Source organism: Phyllobates terribilis, unplaced genomic scaffold, assembly GCF_046119375.1.
Source record: "Phyllobates terribilis strain yellow unplaced genomic scaffold, ASM4611937v1 Scaffold_971__1_contigs__length_502685, whole genome shotgun sequence".
Classification (NCBI taxonomy): domain Eukaryota; kingdom Metazoa; phylum Chordata; class Amphibia; order Anura; family Dendrobatidae; genus Phyllobates; species Phyllobates terribilis.
In genome coordinates, this window is record NW_027363731.1 from 380,349 (window position 1) to 399,090 (window position 18,742).

General features: G+C 41.6%; 9 non-coding genes across 9 annotated transcripts; all 9 read left to right on the top strand.

The window, feature by feature from the left end:
• Positions 1–3,219: 3,219 nt before the first annotated feature.
• TRNAT-CGU (transfer RNA threonine (anticodon CGU)) lies at positions 3,220–3,292 on the top strand. The gene has a single exon. It is a non-coding gene; the product is annotated as a tRNA-Thr (tRNA).
• Positions 3,293–6,609: 3,317 nt separating this feature from the next.
• On the top strand, positions 6,610–6,682 carry TRNAT-CGU (transfer RNA threonine (anticodon CGU)). The gene has a single exon. It is a non-coding gene; the product is annotated as a tRNA-Thr (tRNA).
• Positions 6,683–8,304: 1,622 nt separating this feature from the next.
• TRNAT-CGU (transfer RNA threonine (anticodon CGU)) lies at positions 8,305–8,377 on the top strand. Its single transcript has one exon. It is a non-coding gene; the product is annotated as a tRNA-Thr (tRNA).
• Positions 8,378–10,000: 1,623 nt separating this feature from the next.
• TRNAT-CGU (transfer RNA threonine (anticodon CGU)) lies at positions 10,001–10,073 on the top strand. The gene has a single exon. It is a non-coding gene; the product is annotated as a tRNA-Thr (tRNA).
• Positions 10,074–11,696: 1,623 nt separating this feature from the next.
• Positions 11,697–11,769, top strand: TRNAT-CGU (transfer RNA threonine (anticodon CGU)). Its single transcript has one exon. It is a non-coding gene; the product is annotated as a tRNA-Thr (tRNA).
• Positions 11,770–13,392: 1,623 nt separating this feature from the next.
• Positions 13,393–13,465, top strand: TRNAT-CGU (transfer RNA threonine (anticodon CGU)). The gene has a single exon. It is a non-coding gene; the product is annotated as a tRNA-Thr (tRNA).
• Positions 13,466–15,088: 1,623 nt separating this feature from the next.
• TRNAT-CGU (transfer RNA threonine (anticodon CGU)) lies at positions 15,089–15,161 on the top strand. The gene has a single exon. It is a non-coding gene; the product is annotated as a tRNA-Thr (tRNA).
• A 1,623-nt stretch (positions 15,162–16,784) lies between these two features.
• Positions 16,785–16,857, top strand: TRNAT-CGU (transfer RNA threonine (anticodon CGU)). Its single transcript has one exon. It is a non-coding gene; the product is annotated as a tRNA-Thr (tRNA).
• A 1,623-nt stretch (positions 16,858–18,480) lies between these two features.
• TRNAT-CGU (transfer RNA threonine (anticodon CGU)) lies at positions 18,481–18,553 on the top strand. The gene has a single exon. It is a non-coding gene; the product is annotated as a tRNA-Thr (tRNA).
• Positions 18,554–18,742: the final 189 nt, after the last annotated feature.

An 18,742-nucleotide genomic window follows, 5' to 3' on the forward strand; every position in this document is an offset into this window, starting at 1 on the left:
GAGCTCCAATGACAGACAGGGATAAAGGCTTGTTGAGTCCCTTAACACCCAGGAATTAAAAGTGAGAGATATGAATGGTTTGAGATATGACATCAAATAAGCTTTTGTGCAAATAAATATCCAAAAAATCTGGTGGTCTGCATTTTTGGCAGCAAAGAGCAGTTCCAACCTAAACTGATTCTGTCTGCAAGGCACGTGTCGGCTTTGGAATGTGGACACTAGTCCCAAAAAAAAGTCTCTCCCATAGCAGGAATTGAACCAGTCAACCAGGAATACTAACTAAGTCTTTCTCCACATGGTGTAAGCAGTACAGTAAACAGCAAGACAGGTGTAAAAAAAAAAAAAAAAAAAAAGAGTGTTTTGCTTTGAATACAAAACATAAACATTACAAGAGCTAAAACACGCTACATGGTCAAGGTTTTTGGCACGTCAGTTGAATAATTTGAAGATCATGAGTTTTTTGCTCACAAGTGCCATCCTCCTTTTCTCAAGAGATTTTGTCACTAACTCTGAACTTTCCAATTCAGTTCTAAACTGTTTCCGATTAGAAAGAACATGGGAGCCCTAATGACTGACAGGACACATGGCTTGTTGAGTCCCTTGACACTTTTGTGTAAAACTGTGTAGTTGAAAAAGGCTTAAGCTATGAAACAAAAGGAAATCTTTTGCAAAAGTCATAATGCATCGCCAATGTTAAGTATTTTTGTTGCAAAGTGAAAATCTACCAGAAACATTTTTGATTGAAAAACACGCGTCAGTCTTTGAATGGTGGCAGTAGCTAAGATAAAGGTGCATTCCCATACCGGGAGTCGAACCCGGGCCACCTGGGTGAGAACCAGGAATCCTAACCGCTAAACCATATGGGAAAAGATGCGCTAACGTCTCAGTGACATTATTAAAAAAATAAGTTTTCTGCTATGCACAATAAACTTCTGCAGATCTGCAGGTGCAACTTGCTTCGTTAGCGCAGTAGGTAGTGCGTCAGTCTCGTAATCTGAAGGTTGTGAGTTTGAGCCTCACACGGGGCACTGTTCCCTCCTTTTCTCGAGAGATTTTGTCACCAACTTAGAACTTTTCCATTCAATTCTACAACGTTTTCCATTAGAAAGGAAATGGGAATCCAAATAACTTACAGGACCCATGAGTTGTTGAGTCTCTTGACACTTTGGTGTAAAAAGGGGTGGTTGAGAATGAGTTGAGCTACGAATCCAAATTGAATCTTGCGTGAAGGGTCAGAATGAAGTGCCAAAACGCGGGCGTTCAGCATTTTTGCCTGAAAAAAACAAATCCTACCTGAAATACGTTTGTTTTAAAAACACACGTCAGTCTTTGAATGTTGGCAACGGTGTAGAAAAGGATGCGTTTCCATACCGGGAGTCGAACCCAGGCCACCTGGGTGAAAACCAGGAATCCTAAGCGCTAGACCATACGGGAGAAGATGTACTGCCAGCTCACTTACAATATGAAAAAAAAGAGGTGTACTGCTTTGCACAAGCAACTTCCGCAGATTATTACATGCATCTTGCCTCGTTAGCACAGCAGGTAGCGCGTCAGTCTCGTAATCTGAAGGTCGTGAGTTCGATTCTCACATGGGGCACTGGTACCTTGTTTCCGTAACTGATTTTGCCACTATCTTGGCTAGAGAGTCACAGCTCTTTTCCATTCAGTAACAAAACATCACCAATTGATGGAAGGGGAGCTCCAATGACAGACAGGGATAAAGGCTTGTTGAGTCCCTTAACACCCAGGAATTAAAAGTGAGAGATATGAATGGTTTGAGATATGACATCAAATAAGCTTTTGTGCAAATAAATATCCAAAAAATCTGGTGGTCTGCATTTTTGGCAGCAAAGAGCAGTTCCAACCTAAACTGATTCTGTCTGCAAGGCACGTGTCGGCTTTGGAATGTGGACACTAGTCCCAAAAAAAAGTCTCTCCCATAGCAGGAATTGAACCAGTCAACCAGGAATACTAACTAAGTCTTTCTCCACATGGTGTAAGCAGTACAGTAAACAGCAAGACAGGTGTAAAAAAAAAAAAAAAAAAAAGAGTGTTTTGCTTTGAATACAAAACATAAACATTACAAGAGCTAAAACACGCTACATGGTCAAGGTTTTTGGCACGTCAGTTGAATAATTTGAAGATCATGAGTTTTTTGCTCACAAGTGCCATCCTCCTTTTCTCAAGAGATTTTGTCACTAACTCTGAACTTTCCAATTCAGTTCTAAACTGTTTCCGATTAGAAAGAACATGGGAGCCCTAATGACTGACAGGACACATGGCTTGTTGAGTCCCTTGACACTTTTGTGTAAAACTGTGTAGTTGAAAAAGGCTTAAGCTATGAAACAAAAGGAAATCTTTTGCAAAAGTCATAATGCATCGCCAATGTTAAGTATTTTTGTTGCAAAGTGAAAATCTACCAGAAACATTTTTGATTGAAAAACACGCGTCAGTCTTTGAATGGTGGCAGTAGCTAAGATAAAGGTGCATTCCCATACCGGGAGTCGAACCCGGGCCACCTGGGTGAGAACCAGGAATCCTAACCGCTAAACCATATGGGAAAAGATGCGCTAACGTCTCAGTGACATTATTAAAAAAATAAGTTTTCTGCTATGCACAATAAACTTCTGCAGATCTGCAGGTGCAACTTGCTTCGTTAGCGCAGTAGGTAGTGCGTCAGTCTCGTAATCTGAAGGTTGTGAGTTTGAGCCTCACACGGGGCACTGTTCCCTCCTTTTCTCGAGAGATTTTGTCACCAACTTAGAACTTTTCCATTCAATTCTACAACGTTTTCCATTAGAAAGGAAATGGGAATCCAAATAACTTACAGGACCCATGAGTTGTTGAGTCTCTTGACACTTTGGTGTAAAAAGGGGTGGTTGAGAATGAGTTGAGCTACGAATCCAAATTGAATCTTGCGTGAAGGGTCAGAATGAAGTGCCAAAACGCGGGCGTTCAGCATTTTTGCCTGAAAAAAACAAATCCTACCTGAAATACGTTTGTTTTAAAAACACACGTCAGTCTTTGAATGTTGGCAACGGTGTAGAAAAGGATGCGTTTCCATACCGGGAGTCGAACCCAGGCCACCTGGGTGAAAACCAGGAATCCTAAGCGCTAGACCATACGGGAGAAGATGTACTGCCAGCTCACTTACAATATGAAAAAAAAGAGGTGTACTGCTTTGCACAAGCAACTTCCGCAGATTATTACATGCATCTTGCCTCGTTAGCGCAGCAGGTAGCGCGTCAGTCTCGTAATCTGAAGGTCGTGAGTTCGATTCTCACATGGGGCACTGGTACCTTGTTTCCATAACTGATTTTGCCACTATCTTGGCTAGAGAGTCACAGCTCTTTTCCATTCAGTAACAAAACATCACCAATTGATGGAAGGGGAGCTCCAATGACAGACAGGGATAAAGGCTTGTTGAGTCCCTTAACACCCAGGAATTAAAAGTGAGAGATATGAATGGTTTGAGATATGACATCAAATAAGCTTTTGTGCAAATAAATATCCAAAAAATCTGGTGGTCTGCATTTTTGGCAGCAAAGAGCAGCTCCAACCTAAACTGATTCTGTCTGCAAGGCACGTGTCGGCTTTGGAATGTGGACACTAGTCCCAAAAAAAAGTCTCTCCCATAGCAGGAATTGAACCAGTCAACCAGGAATACTAACTAAGTCTTTCTCCACATGGTGTAAGCAGTACAGTAAACAGCAAGACAGGTGTAAAAAAAAAAAAAAAAAAAAGAGTGTTTTGCTTTGAATACAAAACATAAACATTACAAGAGCTAAAACACGCTACATGGTCAAGGTTTTTGGCACGTCAGTTGAATAATTTGAAGATCATGAGTTTTTTGCTCACAAGTGCCATCCTCCTTTTCTCAAGAGATTTTGTCACTAACTCTGAACTTTCCAATTCAGTTCTAAACTGTTTCCGATTAGAAAGAACATGGGAGCCCTAATGACTGACAGGACACATGGCTTGTTGAGTCCCTTGACACTTTTGTGTAAAACTGTGTAGTTGAAAAAGGCTTAAGCTATGAAACAAAAGGAAATCTTTTGCAAAAGTCATAATGCATCGCCAATGTTAAGTATTTTTGTTGCAAAGTGAAAATCTACCAGAAACATTTTTGATTGAAAAACACGCGTCAGTCTTTGAATGGTGGCAGTAGCTAAGATAAAGGTGCATTCCCATACCGGGAGTCGAACCCGGGCCACCTGGGTGAGAACCAGGAATCCTAACCGCTAAACCATATGGGAAAAGATGCGCTAACGTCTCAGTGACATTATTAAAAAAATAAGTTTTCTGCTATGCACAATAAACTTCTGCAGATCTGCAGGTGCAACTTGCTTCGTTAGCGCAGTAGGTAGTGCGTCAGTCTCGTAATCTGAAGGTTGTGAGTTTGAGCCTCACACGGGGCACTGTTCCCTCCTTTTCTCGAGAGATTTTGTCACCAACTTAGAACTTTTCCATTCAATTCTACAACGTTTTCCATTAGAAAGGAAATGGGAATCCAAATAACTTACAGGACCCATGAGTTGTTGAGTCTCTTGACACTTTGGTGTAAAAAGGGGTGGTTGAGAATGAGTTGAGCTACGAATCCAAATTGAATCTTGCGTGAAGGGTCAGAATGAAGTGCCAAAACGCGGGCGTTCAGCATTTTTGCCTGAAAAAAACAAATCCTACCTGAAATACGTTTGTTTTAAAAACACACGTCAGTCTTTGAATGTTGGCAACGGTGTAGAAAAGGATGCGTTTCCATACCGGGAGTCGAACCCAGGCCACCTGGGTGAAAACCAGGAATCCTAAGCGCTAGACCATACGGGAGAAGATGTACTGCCAGCTCACTTACAATATGAAAAAAAAGAGGTGTACTGCTTTGCACAAGCAACTTCCGCAGATTATTACATGCATCTTGCCTCGTTAGCACAGCAGGTAGCGCGTCAGTCTCGTAATCTGAAGGTCGTGAGTTCGATTCTCACATGGGGCACTGGTACCTTGTTTCCGTAACTGATTTTGCCACTATCTTGGCTAGAGAGTCACAGCTCTTTTCCATTCAGTAACAAAACATCACCAATTGATGGAAGGGGAGCTCCAATGACAGACAGGGATAAAGGCTTGTTGAGTCCCTTAACACCCAGGAATTAAAAGTGAGAGATATGAATGGTTTGAGATATGACATCAAATAAGCTTTTGTGCAAATAAATATCCAAAAAATCTGGTGGTCTGCATTTTTGGCAGCAAAGAGCAGTTCCAACCTAAACTGATTCTGTCTGCAAGGCACGTGTCGGCTTTGGAATGTGGACACTAGTCCCAAAAAAAAGTCTCTCCCATAGCAGGAATTGAACCAGTCAACCAGGAATACTAACTAAGTCTTTCTCCACATGGTGTAAGCAGTACAGTAAACAGCAAGACAGGTGTAAAAAAAAAAAAAAAAAAAAGAGTGTTTTGCTTTGAATACAAAACATAAACATTACAAGAGCTAAAACACGCTACATGGTCAAGGTTTTTGGCACGTCAGTTGAATAATTTGAAGATCATGAGTTTTTTGCTCACAAGTGCCATCCTCCTTTTCTCAAGAGATTTTGTCACTAACTCTGAACTTTCCAATTCAGTTCTAAACTGTTTCCGATTAGAAAGAACATGGGAGCCCTAATGACTGACAGGACACATGGCTTGTTGAGTCCCTTGACACTTTTGTGTAAAACTGTGTAGTTGAAAAAGGCTTAAGCTATGAAACAAAAGGAAATCTTTTGCAAAAGTCATAATGCATCGCCAATGTTAAGTATTTTTGTTGCAAAGTGAAAATCTACCAGAAACATTTTTGATTGAAAAACACGCGTCAGTCTTTGAATGGTGGCAGTAGCTAAGATAAAGGTGCATTCCCATACCGGGAGTCGAACCCGGGCCACCTGGGTGAGAACCAGGAATCCTAACCGCTAAACCATATGGGAAAAGATGCGCTAACGTCTCAGTGACATTATTAAAAAAATAAGTTTTCTGCTATGCACAATAAACTTCTGCAGATCTGCAGGTGCAACTTGCTTCGTTAGCGCAGTAGGTAGTGCGTCAGTCTCGTAATCTGAAGGTTGTGAGTTTGAGCCTCACACGGGGCACTGTTCCCTCCTTTTCTCGAGAGATTTTGTCACCAACTTAGAACTTTTCCATTCAATTCTACAACGTTTTCCATTAGAAAGGAAATGGGAATCCAAATAACTTACAGGACCCATGAGTTGTTGAGTCTCTTGACACTTTGGTGTAAAAAGGGGTGGTTGAGAATGAGTTGAGCTACGAATCCAAATTGAATCTTGCGTGAAGGGTCAGAATGAAGTGCCAAAACGCGGGCGTTCAGCATTTTTGCCTGAAAAAAACAAATCCTACCTGAAATACGTTTGTTTTAAAAACACACGTCAGTCTTTGAATGTTGGCAACGGTGTAGAAAAGGATGCGTTTCCATACCGGGAGTCGAACCCAGGCCACCTGGGTGAAAACCAGGAATCCTAAGCGCTAGACCATACGGGAGAAGATGTACTGCCAGCTCACTTACAATATGAAAAAAAAGAGGTGTACTGCTTTGCACAAGCAACTTCCGCAGATTATTACATGCATCTTGCCTCGTTAGCGCAGCAGGTAGCGCGTCAGTCTCGTAATCTGAAGGTCGTGAGTTCGATTCTCACATGGGGCACTGGTACCTTGTTTCCATAACTGATTTTGCCACTATCTTGGCTAGAGAGTCACAGCTCTTTTCCATTCAGTAACAAAACATCACCAATTGATGGAAGGGGAGCTCCAATGACAGACAGGGATAAAGGCTTGTTGAGTCCCTTAACACCCAGGAATTAAAAGTGAGAGATATGAATGGTTTGAGATATGACATCAAATAAGCTTTTGTGCAAATAAATATCCAAAAAATCTGGTGGTCTGCATTTTTGGCAGCAAAGAGCAGCTCCAACCTAAACTGATTCTGTCTGCAAGGCACGTGTCGGCTTTGGAATGTGGACACTAGTCCCAAAAAAAAGTCTCTCCCATAGCAGGAATTGAACCAGTCAACCAGGAATACTAACTAAGTCTTTCTCCACATGGTGTAAGCAGTACAGTAAACAGCAAGACAGGTGTAAAAAAAAAAAAAAAAAAAAGAGTGTTTTGCTTTGAATACAAAACATAAACATTACAAGAGCTAAAACACGCTACATGGTCAAGGTTTTTGGCACGTCAGTTGAATAATTTGAAGATCATGAGTTTTTTGCTCACAAGTGCCATCCTCCTTTTCTCAAGAGATTTTGTCACTAACTCTGAACTTTCCAATTCAGTTCTAAACTGTTTCCGATTAGAAAGAACATGGGAGCCCTAATGACTGACAGGACACATGGCTTGTTGAGTCCCTTGACACTTTTGTGTAAAACTGTGTAGTTGAAAAAGGCTTAAGCTATGAAACAAAAGGAAATCTTTTGCAAAAGTCATAATGCATCGCCAATGTTAAGTATTTTTGTTGCAAAGTGAAAATCTACCAGAAACATTTTTGATTGAAAAACACGCGTCAGTCTTTGAATGGTGGCAGTAGCTAAGATAAAGGTGCATTCCCATACCGGGAGTCGAACCCGGGCCACCTGGGTGAGAACCAGGAATCCTAACCGCTAAACCATATGGGAAAAGATGCGCTAACGTCTCAGTGACATTATTAAAAAAATAAGTTTTCTGCTATGCACAATAAACTTCTGCAGATCTGCAGGTGCAACTTGCTTCGTTAGCGCAGTAGGTAGTGCGTCAGTCTCGTAATCTGAAGGTTGTGAGTTTGAGCCTCACACGGGGCACTGTTCCCTCCTTTTCTCGAGAGATTTTGTCACCAACTTAGAACTTTTCCATTCAATTCTACAACGTTTTCCATTAGAAAGGAAATGGGAATCCAAATAACTTACAGGACCCATGAGTTGTTGAGTCTCTTGACACTTTGGTGTAAAAAGGGGTGGTTGAGAATGAGTTGAGCTACGAATCCAAATTGAATCTTGCGTGAAGGGTCAGAATGAAGTGCCAAAACGCGGGCGTTCAGCATTTTTGCCTGAAAAAAACAAATCCTACCTGAAATACGTTTGTTTTAAAAACACACGTCAGTCTTTGAATGTTGGCAACGGTGTAAAAAAGGATGCGTTTCCATACCGGGAGTCGAACCCAGGCCACCTGGGTGAAAACCAGGAATCCTAAGCGCTAGACCATACGGGAGAAGATGTACTGCCAGCTCACTTACAATATGAAAAAAAAGAGGTGTACTGCTTTGCACAAGCAACTTCCGCAGATTATTACATGCATCTTGCCTCGTTAGCGCAGCAGGTAGCGCGTCAGTCTCGTAATCTGAAGGTCGTGAGTTCGATTCTCACATGGGGCACTGGTACCTTGTTTCCGTAACTGATTTTGCCACTATCTTGGCTAGAGAGTCACAGCTCTTTTCCATTCAGTAACAAAACATCACCAATTGATGGAAGGGGAGCTCCAATGACAGACAGGGATAAAGGCTTGTTGAGTCCCTTAACACCCAGGAATTAAAAGTGAGAGATATGAATGGTTTGAGATATGACATCAAATAAGCTTTTGTGCAAATAAATATCCAAAAAATCTGGTGGTCTGCATTTTTGGCAGCAAAGAGCAGTTCCAACCTAAACTGATTCTGTCTGCAAGGCACGTGTCGGCTTTGGAATGTGGACACTAGTCCCAAAAAAAAGTCTCTCCCATAGCAGGAATTGAACCAGTCAACCAGGAATACTAACTAAGTCTTTCTCCACATGGTGTAAGCAGTACAGTAAACAGCAAGACAGGTGTAAAAAAAAAAAAAAAAAAAAAGAGTGTTTTGCTTTGAATACAAAACATAAACATTACAAGAGCTAAAACACGCTACATGGTCAAGGTTTTTGGCACGTCAGTTGAATAATTTGAAGATCATGAGTTTTTTGCTCACAAGTGCCATCCTCCTTTTCTCAAGAGATTTTGTCACTAACTCTGAACTTTCCAATTCAGTTCTAAACTGTTTCCGATTAGAAAGAACATGGGAGCCCTAATGACTGACAGGACACATGGCTTGTTGAGTCCCTTGACACTTTTGTGTAAAACTGTGTAGTTGAAAAAGGCTTAAGCTATGAAACAAAAGGAAATCTTTTGCAAAAGTCATAATGCATCGCCAATGTTAAGTATTTTTGTTGCAAAGTGAAAATCTACCAGAAACATTTTTGATTGAAAAACACGCGTCAGTCTTTGAATGGTGGCAGTAGCTAAGATAAAGGTGCATTCCCATACCGGGAGTCGAACCCGGGCCACCTGGGTGAGAACCAGGAATCCTAACCGCTAAACCATATGGGAAAAGATGCGCTAACGTCTCAGTGACATTATTAAAAAAATAAGTTTTCTGCTATGCACAATAAACTTCTGCAGATCTGCAGGTGCAACTTGCTTCGTTAGCGCAGTAGGTAGTGCGTCAGTCTCGTAATCTGAAGGTTGTGAGTTTGAGCCTCACACGGGGCACTGTTCCCTCCTTTTCTCGAGAGATTTTGTCACCAACTTAGAACTTTTCCATTCAATTCTACAACGTTTTCCATTAGAAAGGAAATGGGAATCCAAATAACTTACAGGACCCATGAGTTGTTGAGTCTCTTGACACTTTGGTGTAAAAAGGGGTGGTTGAGAATGAGTTGAGCTACGAATCCAAATTGAATCTTGCGTGAAGGGTCAGAATGAAGTGCCAAAACGCGGGCGTTCAGCATTTTTGCCTGAAAAAAACAAATCCTACCTGAAATACGTTTGTTTTAAAAACACACGTCAGTCTTTGAATGTTGGCAACGGTGTAGAAAAGGATGCGTTTCCATACCGGGAGTCGAACCCAGGCCACCTGGGTGAAAACCAGGAATCCTAAGCGCTAGACCATACGGGAGAAGATGTACTGCCAGCTCACTTACAATATGAAAAAAAAGAGGTGTACTGCTTTGCACAAGCAACTTCCGCAGATTATTACATGCATCTTGCCTCGTTAGCGCAGCAGGTAGCGCGTCAGTCTCGTAATCTGAAGGTCGTGAGTTCGATTCTCACATGGGGCACTGGTACCTTGTTTCCGTAACTGATTTTGCCACTATCTTGGCTAGAGAGTCACAGCTCTTTTCCATTCAGTAACAAAACATCACCAATTGATGGAAGGGGAGCTCCAATGACAGACAGGGATAAAGGCTTGTTGAGTCCCTTAACACCCAGGAATTAAAAGTGAGAGATATGAATGGTTTGAGATATGACATCAAATAAGCTTTTGTGCAAATAAATATCCAAAAAATCTGGTGGTCTGCATTTTTGGCAGCAAAGAGCAGTTCCAACCTAAACTGATTCTGTCTGCAAGGCACGTGTCGGCTTTGGAATGTGGACACTAGTCCCAAAAAAAAGTCTCTCCCATAGCAGGAATTGAACCAGTCAACCAGGAATACTAACTAAGTCTTTCTCCACATGGTGTAAGCAGTACAGTAAACAGCAAGACAGGTGTAAAAAAAAAAAAAAAAAAAAAGAGTGTTTTGCTTTGAATACAAAACATAAACATTACAAGAGCTAAAACACGCTACATGGTCAAGGTTTTTGGCACGTCAGTTGAATAATTTGAAGATCATGAGTTTTTTGCTCACAAGTGCCATCCTCCTTTTCTCAAGAGATTTTGTCACTAACTCTGAACTTTCCAATTCAGTTCTAAACTGTTTCCGATTAGAAAGAACATGGGAGCCCTAATGACTGACAGGACACATGGCTTGTTGAGTCCCTTGACACTTTTGTGTAAAACTGTGTAGTTGAAAAAGGCTTAAGCTATGAAACAAAAGGAAATCTTTTGCAAAAGTCATAATGCATCGCCAATGTTAAGTATTTTTGTTGCAAAGTGAAAATCTACCAGAAACATTTTTGATTGAAAAACACGCGTCAGTCTTTGAATGGTGGCAGTAGCTAAGATAAAGGTGCATTCCCATACCGGGAGTCGAACCCGGGCCACCTGGGTGAGAACCAGGAATCCTAACCGCTAAACCATATGGGAAAAGATGCGCTAACGTCTCAGTGACATTATTAAAAAAATAAGTTTTCTGCTATGCACAATAAACTTCTGCAGATCTGCAGGTGCAACTTGCTTCGTTAGCGCAGTAGGTAGTGCGTCAGTCTCGTAATCTGAAGGTTGTGAGTTTGTGCCTCACACGGGGCACTGTTCCCTCCTTTTCTCGAGAGATTTTGTCACCAACTTAGAACTTTTCCATTCAATTCTACAACGTTTTCCATTAGAAAGGAAATGGGAATCCAAATAACTTACAGGACCCATGAGTTGTTGAGTCTCTTGACACTTTGGTGTAAAAAGGGGTGGTTGAGAATGAGTTGAGCTACGAATCCAAATTGAATCTTGCGTGAAGGGTCAGAATGAAGTGCCAAAACGCGGGCGTTCAGCATTTTTGCCTGAAAAAAACAAATCCTACCTGAAATACGTTTGTTTTAAAAACACACGTCAGTCTTTGAATGTTGGCAACGGTGTAGAAAAGGATGCGTTTCCATACCGGGAGTCGAACCCAGGCCACCTGGGTGAAAACCAGGAATCCTAAGCGCTAGACCATACGGGAGAAGATGTACTGCCAGCTCACTTACAATATGAAAAAAAAGAGGTGTACTGCTTTGCACAAGCAACTTCCGCAGATTATTACATGCATCTTGCCTCGTTAGCGCAGCAGGTAGCGCGTCAGTCTCGTAATCTGAAGGTCGTGAGTTCGATTCTCACATGGGGCACTGGTACCTTGTTTCCGTAACTGATTTTGCCACTATCTTGGCTAGAGAGTCACAGCTCTTTTCCATTCAGTAACAAAACATCACCAATTGATGGAAGGGGAGCTCCAATGACAGACAGGGATAAAGGCTTGTTGAGTCCCTTAACACCCAGGAATTAAAAGTGAGAGATATGAATGGTTTGAGATATGACATCAAATAAGCTTTTGTGCAAATAAATATCCAAAAAATCTGGTGGTCTGCATTTTTGGCAGCAAAGAGCAGTTCCAACCTAAACTGATTCTGTCTGCAAGGCACGTGTCGGCTTTGGAATGTGGACACTAGTCCCAAAAAAAAGTCTCTCCCATAGCAGGAATTGAACCAGTCAACCAGGAATACTAACTAAGTCTTTCTCCACATGGTGTAAGCAGTACAGTAAACAGCAAGACAGGTGTAAAAAAAAAAAAAAAAAAAAAGAGTGTTTTGCTTTGAATACAAAACATAAACATTACAAGAGCTAAAACACGCTACATGGTCAAGGTTTTTGGCACGTCAGTTGAATAATTTGAAGATCATGAGTTTTTTGCTCACAAGTGCCATCCTCCTTTTCTCAAGAGATTTTGTCACTAACTCTGAACTTTCCAATTCAGTTCTAAACTGTTTCCGATTAGAAAGAACATGGGAGCCCTAATGACTGACAGGACACATGGCTTGTTGAGTCCCTTGACACTTTTGTGTAAAACTGTGTAGTTGAAAAAGGCTTAAGCTATGAAACAAAAGGAAATCTTTTGCAAAAGTCATAATGCATCGCCAATGTTAAGTATTTTTGTTGCAAAGTGAAAATCTACCAGAAACATTTTTGATTGAAAAACACGCGTCAGTCTTTGAATGGTGGCAGTAGCTAAGATAAAGGTGCATTCCCATACCGGGAGTCGAACCCGGGCCACCTGGGTGAGAACCAGGAATCCTAACCGCTAAACCATATGGGAAAAGATGCGCTAACGTCTCAGTGACATTATTAAAAAAATAAGTTTTCTGCTATGCACAATAAACTTCTGCAGATCTGCAGGTGCAACTTGCTTCGTTAGCGCAGTAGGTAGTGCGTCAGTCTCGTAATCTGAAGGTTGTGAGTTTGAGCCTCACACGGGGCACTGTTCCCTCCTTTTCTCGAGAGATTTTGTCACCAACTTAGAACTTTTCCATTCAATTCTACAACGTTTTCCATTAGAAAGGAAATGGGAATCCAAATAACTTACAGGACCCATGAGTTGTTGAGTCTCTTGACACTTTGGTGTAAAAAGGGGTGGTTGAGAATGAGTTGAGCTACGAATCCAAATTGAATCTTGCGTGAAGGGTCAGAATGAAGTGCCAAAACGCGGGCGTTCAGCATTTTTGCCTGAAAAAAACAAATCCTACCTGAAATACGTTTGTTTTAAAAACACACGTCAGTCTTTGAATGTTGGCAACGGTGTAGAAAAGGATGCGTTTCCATACCGGGAGTCGAACCCAGGCCACCTGGGTGAAAACCAGGAATCCTAAGCGCTAGACCATACGGGAGAAGATGTACTGCCAGCTCACTTACAATATGAAAAAAAAGAGGTGTACTGCTTTGCACAAGCAACTTCCGCAGATTATTACATGCATCTTGCCTCGTTAGCGCAGCAGGTAGCGCGTCAGTCTCGTAATCTGAAGGTCGTGAGTTCGATTCTCACATGGGGCACTGGTACCTTGTTTCCGTAACTGATTTTGCCACTATCTTGGCTAGAGAGTCACAGCTCTTTTCCATTCAGTAACAAAACATCACCAATTGATGGAAGGGGAGCTCCAATGACAGACAGGGATAAAGGCTTGTTGAGTCCCTTAACACCCAGGAATTAAAAGTGAGAGATATGAATGGTTTGAGATATGACATCAAATAAGCTTTTGTGCAAATAAATATCCAAAAAATCTGGTGGTCTGCATTTTTGGCAGCAAAGAGCAGTTCCAACCTAAACTGATTCTGTCTGCAAGGCACGTGTCGGCTTTGGAATGTGGACACTAGTCCCAAAAAAAAGTCTCTCCCATAGCAGGAATTGAACCAGTCAACCAGGAATACTAACTAAGTCTTTCTCCACATGGTGTAAGCAGTACAGTAAACAGCAAGACAGGTGTAAAAAAAAAAAAAAAAAAAAAGAGTGTTTTGCTTTGAATACAAAACATAAACATTACAAGAGCTAAAACACGCTACATGGTCAAGGTTTTTGGCACGTCAGTTGAATAATTTGAAGATCATGAGTTTTTTGCTCACAAGTGCCATCCTCCTTTTCTCAAGAGATTTTGTCACTAACTCTGAACTTTCCAATTCAGTTCTAAACTGTTTCCGATTAGAAAGAACATGGGAGCCCTAATGACTGACAGGACACATGGCTTGTTGAGTCCCTTGACACTTTTGTGCAAAACTGTGTAGTTGAAAAAGGCTTAAGCTATGAAACAAAAGGAAATCTTTTGCAAAAGTCATAATGCATCGCCAATGTTAAGTATTTTTGTTGCAAAGTGAAAATCTACCAGAAACATTTTTGATTGAAAAACACGCGTCAGTCTTTGAATGGTGGCAGTAGCTAAGATAAAGGTGCATTCCCATACCGGGAGTCGAACCCGGGCCACCTGGGTGAGAACCAGGAATCCTAACCGCTAAACCATATGGGAAAAGATGCGCTAACGTCTCAGTGACATTATTAAAAAAATAAGTTTTCTGCTATGCACAATAAACTTCTGCAGATCTGCAGGTGCAACTTGCTTCGTTAGCGCAGTAGGTAGTGCGTCAGTCTCGTAATCTGAAGGTTGTGAGTTTGAGCCTCACACGGGGCACTGTTCCCTCCTTTTCTCGAGAGATTTTGTCACCAACTTAGAACTTTTCCATTCAATTCTACAACGTTTTCCATTAGAAAGGAAATGGGAATCCAAATAACTTACAGGACCCATGAGTTGTTGAGTCTCTTGACACTTTGGTGTAAAAAGGGGTGGTTGAGAATGAGTTGAGCTACGAATCCAAATTGAATCTTGCGTGAAGGGTCAGAATGAAGTGCCAAAACGCGGGCGTTCAGCATTTTTGCCTGAAAAAAACAAATCCTACCTGAAATACGTTTGTTTTAAAAACACACGTCAGTCTTTGAATGTTGGCAACGGTGTAGAAAAGGATGCGTTTCCATACCGGGAGTCGAACCCAGGCCACCTGGGTGAAAACCAGGAATCCTAAGCGCTAGACCATACGGGAGAAGATGTACTGCCAGCTCACTTACAATATGAAAAAAAAGAGGTGTACTGCTTTGCACAAGCAACTTCCGCAGATTATTACATGCATCTTGCCTCGTTAGCGCAGCAGGTAGCGCGTCAGTCTCGTAATCTGAAGGTCGTGAGTTCGATTCTCACATGGGGCACTGGTACCTTGTTTCCGTAACTGATTTTGCCACTATCTTGGCTAGAGAGTCACAGCTCTTTTCCATTCAGTAACAAAACATCACCAATTGATGGAAGGGGAGCTCCAATGACAGACAGGGATAAAGGCTTGTTGAGTCCCTTAACACCCAGGAATTAAAAGTGAGAGATATGAATGGTTTGAGATATGACATCAAATAAGCTTTTGTGCAAATAAATATCCAAAAAATCTGGTGGTCTGCATTTTTGGCAGCAAAGAGCAGTTCCAACCTAAACTGATTCTGTCTGCAAGGCACGTGTCGGCTTTGGAATGTGGACACTAGTCCCAAAAAAAAGTCTCTCCCATAGCAGGAATTGAACCAGTCAACCAGGAATACTAACTAAGTCTTTCTCCACATGGTGTAAGCAGTACAGTAAACAGCAAGACAGGTGTAAAAAAAAAAAAAAAAAAAAAGAGTGTTTTGCTTTGAATACAAAACATAAACATTACAAGAGCTAAAACACGCTACATGGTCAAGGTTTTTGGCACGTCAGTTGAATAATTTGAAGATCATGAGTTTTTTGCTCACAAGTGCCATCCTCCTTTTCTCAAGAGATTTTGTCACTAACTCTGAACTTTCCAATTCAGTTCTAAACTGTTTCCGATTAGAAAGAACATGGGAGCCCTAATGACTGACAGGACACATGGCTTGTTGAGTCCCTTGACACTTTTGTGTAAAACTGTGTAGTTGAAAAAGGCTTAAGCTATGAAACAAAAGGAAATCTTTTGCAAAAGTCATAATGCATCGCCAATGTTAAGTATTTTTGTTGCAAAGTGAAAATCTACCAGAAACATTTTTGATTGAAAAACACGCGTCAGTCTTTGAATGGTGGCAGTAGCTAAGATAAAGGTGCATTCCCATACCGGGAGTCGAACCCGGGCCACCTGGGTGAGAACCAGGAATCCTAACCGCTAAACCATATGGGAAAAGATGCGCTAACGTCTCAGTGACATTATGAAAAAAATAAGTTTTCTGCTATGCACAATAAACTTCTGCAGATCTGCAGGTGCAACTTGCTTCGTTAGCGCAGTAGGTAGTGCGTCAGTCTCGTAATCTGAAGGTTGTGAGTTTGAGCCTCACACGGGGCACTGTTCCCTCCTTTTCTCGAGAGATTTTGTCACCAACTTAGAACTTTTCCATTCAATTCTACAACGTTTTCCATTAGAAAGGAAATGGGAATCCAAATAACTTACAGGACCCATGAGTTGTTGAGTCTCTTGACACTTTGGTGTAAAAAGGGGTGGTTGAGAATGAGTTGAGCTACGAATCCAAATTGAATCTTGCGTGAAGGGTCAGAATGAAGTGCCAAAACGCGGGCGTTCAGCATTTTTGCCTGAAAAAAACAAATCCTACCTGAAATACGTTTGTTTTAAAAACACACGTCAGTCTTTGAATGTTGGCAACGGTGTAGAAAAGGATGCGTTTCCATACCGGGAGTCGAACCCAGGCCACCTGGGTGAAAACCAGGAATCCTAAGCGCTAGACCATACGGGAGAAGATGTACTGCCAGCTCACTTACAATATGAAAAAAAAGAGGTGTACTGCTTTGCACAAGCAACTTCCGCAGATTATTACATGCATCTTGCCTCGTTAGCGCAGCAGGTAGCGCGTCAGTCTCGTAATCTGAAGGTCGTGAGTTCGATTCTCACATGGGGCACTGGTACCTTGTTTCCGTAACTGATTTTGCCACTATCTTGGCTAGAGAGTCACAGCTCTTTTCCATTCAGTAACAAAACATCACCAATTGATGGAAGGGGAGCTCCAATGACAGACAGGGATAAAGGCTTGTTGAGTCCCTTAACACCCAGGAATTAAAAGTGAGAGATATGAATGGTTTGAGATATGACATCAAATAAGCTTTTGTGCAAATAAATATCCAAAAAATCTGGTGGTCTGCATTTTTGGCAGCAAAGAGCAGTTCCAACCTAAACTGATTCTGTCTGCAAGGCACGTGTCGGCTTTGGAATGTGGACACTAGTCCCAAAAAAAAGTCTCTCCCATAGCAGGAATTGAACCAGTCAACCAGGAATACTAACTAAGTCTTTCTCCACATGGTGTAAGCAGTACAGTAAACAGCAAGACAGGTGTAAAAAAAAAAAAAAAAAAAAAGAGTGTTTTGCTTTGAATACAAAACATAAACATTACAAGAGCTAAAACACGCTACATGGTCAAGGTTTTTGGCACGTCAGTTGAATAATTTGAAGATCATGAGTTTTTTGCTCACAAGTGCCATCCTCCTTTTCTCAAGAGATTTTGTCACTAACTCTGAACTTTCCAATTCAGTTCTAAACTGTTTCCGATTAGAAAGAACATGGGAGCCCTAATGACTGACAGGACACATGGCTTGTTGAGTCCCTTGACACTTTTGTGTAAAACTGTGTAGTTGAAAAAGGCTTAAGCTATGAAACAAAAGGAAATCTTTTGCAAAAGTCATAATGCATCGCCAATGTTAAGTATTTTTGTTGCAAAGTGAAAATCTACCAGAAACATTTTTGATTGAAAAACACGCGTCAGTCTTTGAATGGTGGCAGTAGCTAAGATAAAGGTGCATTCCCATACCGGGAGTCGAACCCGGGCCACCTGGGTGAGAACCAGGAATCCTAACCGCTAAACCATATGGGAAAAGATGCGCTAACGTCTCAGTGACATTATTAAAAAAATAAGTTTTCTGCTATGCACAATAAACTTCTGCAGATCTGCAGGTGCAACTTGCTTCGTTAGCGCAGTAGGTAGTGCGTCAGTCTCGTAATCTGAAGGTTGTGAGTTTGAGCCTCACACGGGGCACTGTTCCCTCCTTTTCTCGAGAGATTTTGTCACCAACTTAGAACTTTTCCATTCAATTCTACAACGTTTTCCATTAGAAAGGAAATGGGAATCCAAATAACTTACAGGACCCATGAGTTGTTGAGTCTCTTGACACTTTGGTGTAAAAAGGGGTGGTTGAGAATGAGTTGAGCTACGAATCCAAATTGAATCTTGCGTGAAGGGTCAGAATGAAGTGCCAAAACGCGGGCGTTCAGCATTTTTGCCTGAAAAAAACAAATCCTACCTGAAATACGTTTGTTTTAAAAACACACGTCAGTCTTTGAATGTTGGCAACGGTGTAGAAAAGGATGCGTTTCCATACCGGGAGTCGAACCCAGGCCACCTGGGTGAAAACCAGGAATCCTAAGCGCTAGACCATACGGGAGAAGATGTACTGCCAGCTCACTTACAATATGAAAAAAAAGAGGTGTACTGCTTTGCACAAGCAACTTCCGCAGATTATTACATGCATCTTGCCTCGTTAGCGCAGCAGGTAGCGCGTCAGTCTCGTAATCTGAAGGTCGTGAGTTCGATTCTCACATGGGGCACTGGTACCTTGTTTCCGTAACTGATTTTGCCACTATCTTGGCTAGAGAGTCACAGCTCTTTTCCATTCAGTAACAAAACATCACCAATTGATGGAAGGGGAGCTCCAATGACAGACAGGGATAAAGGCTTGTTGAGTCCCTTAACACCCAGGAATTAAAAGTGAGAGATATGAATGGTTTGAGATATGA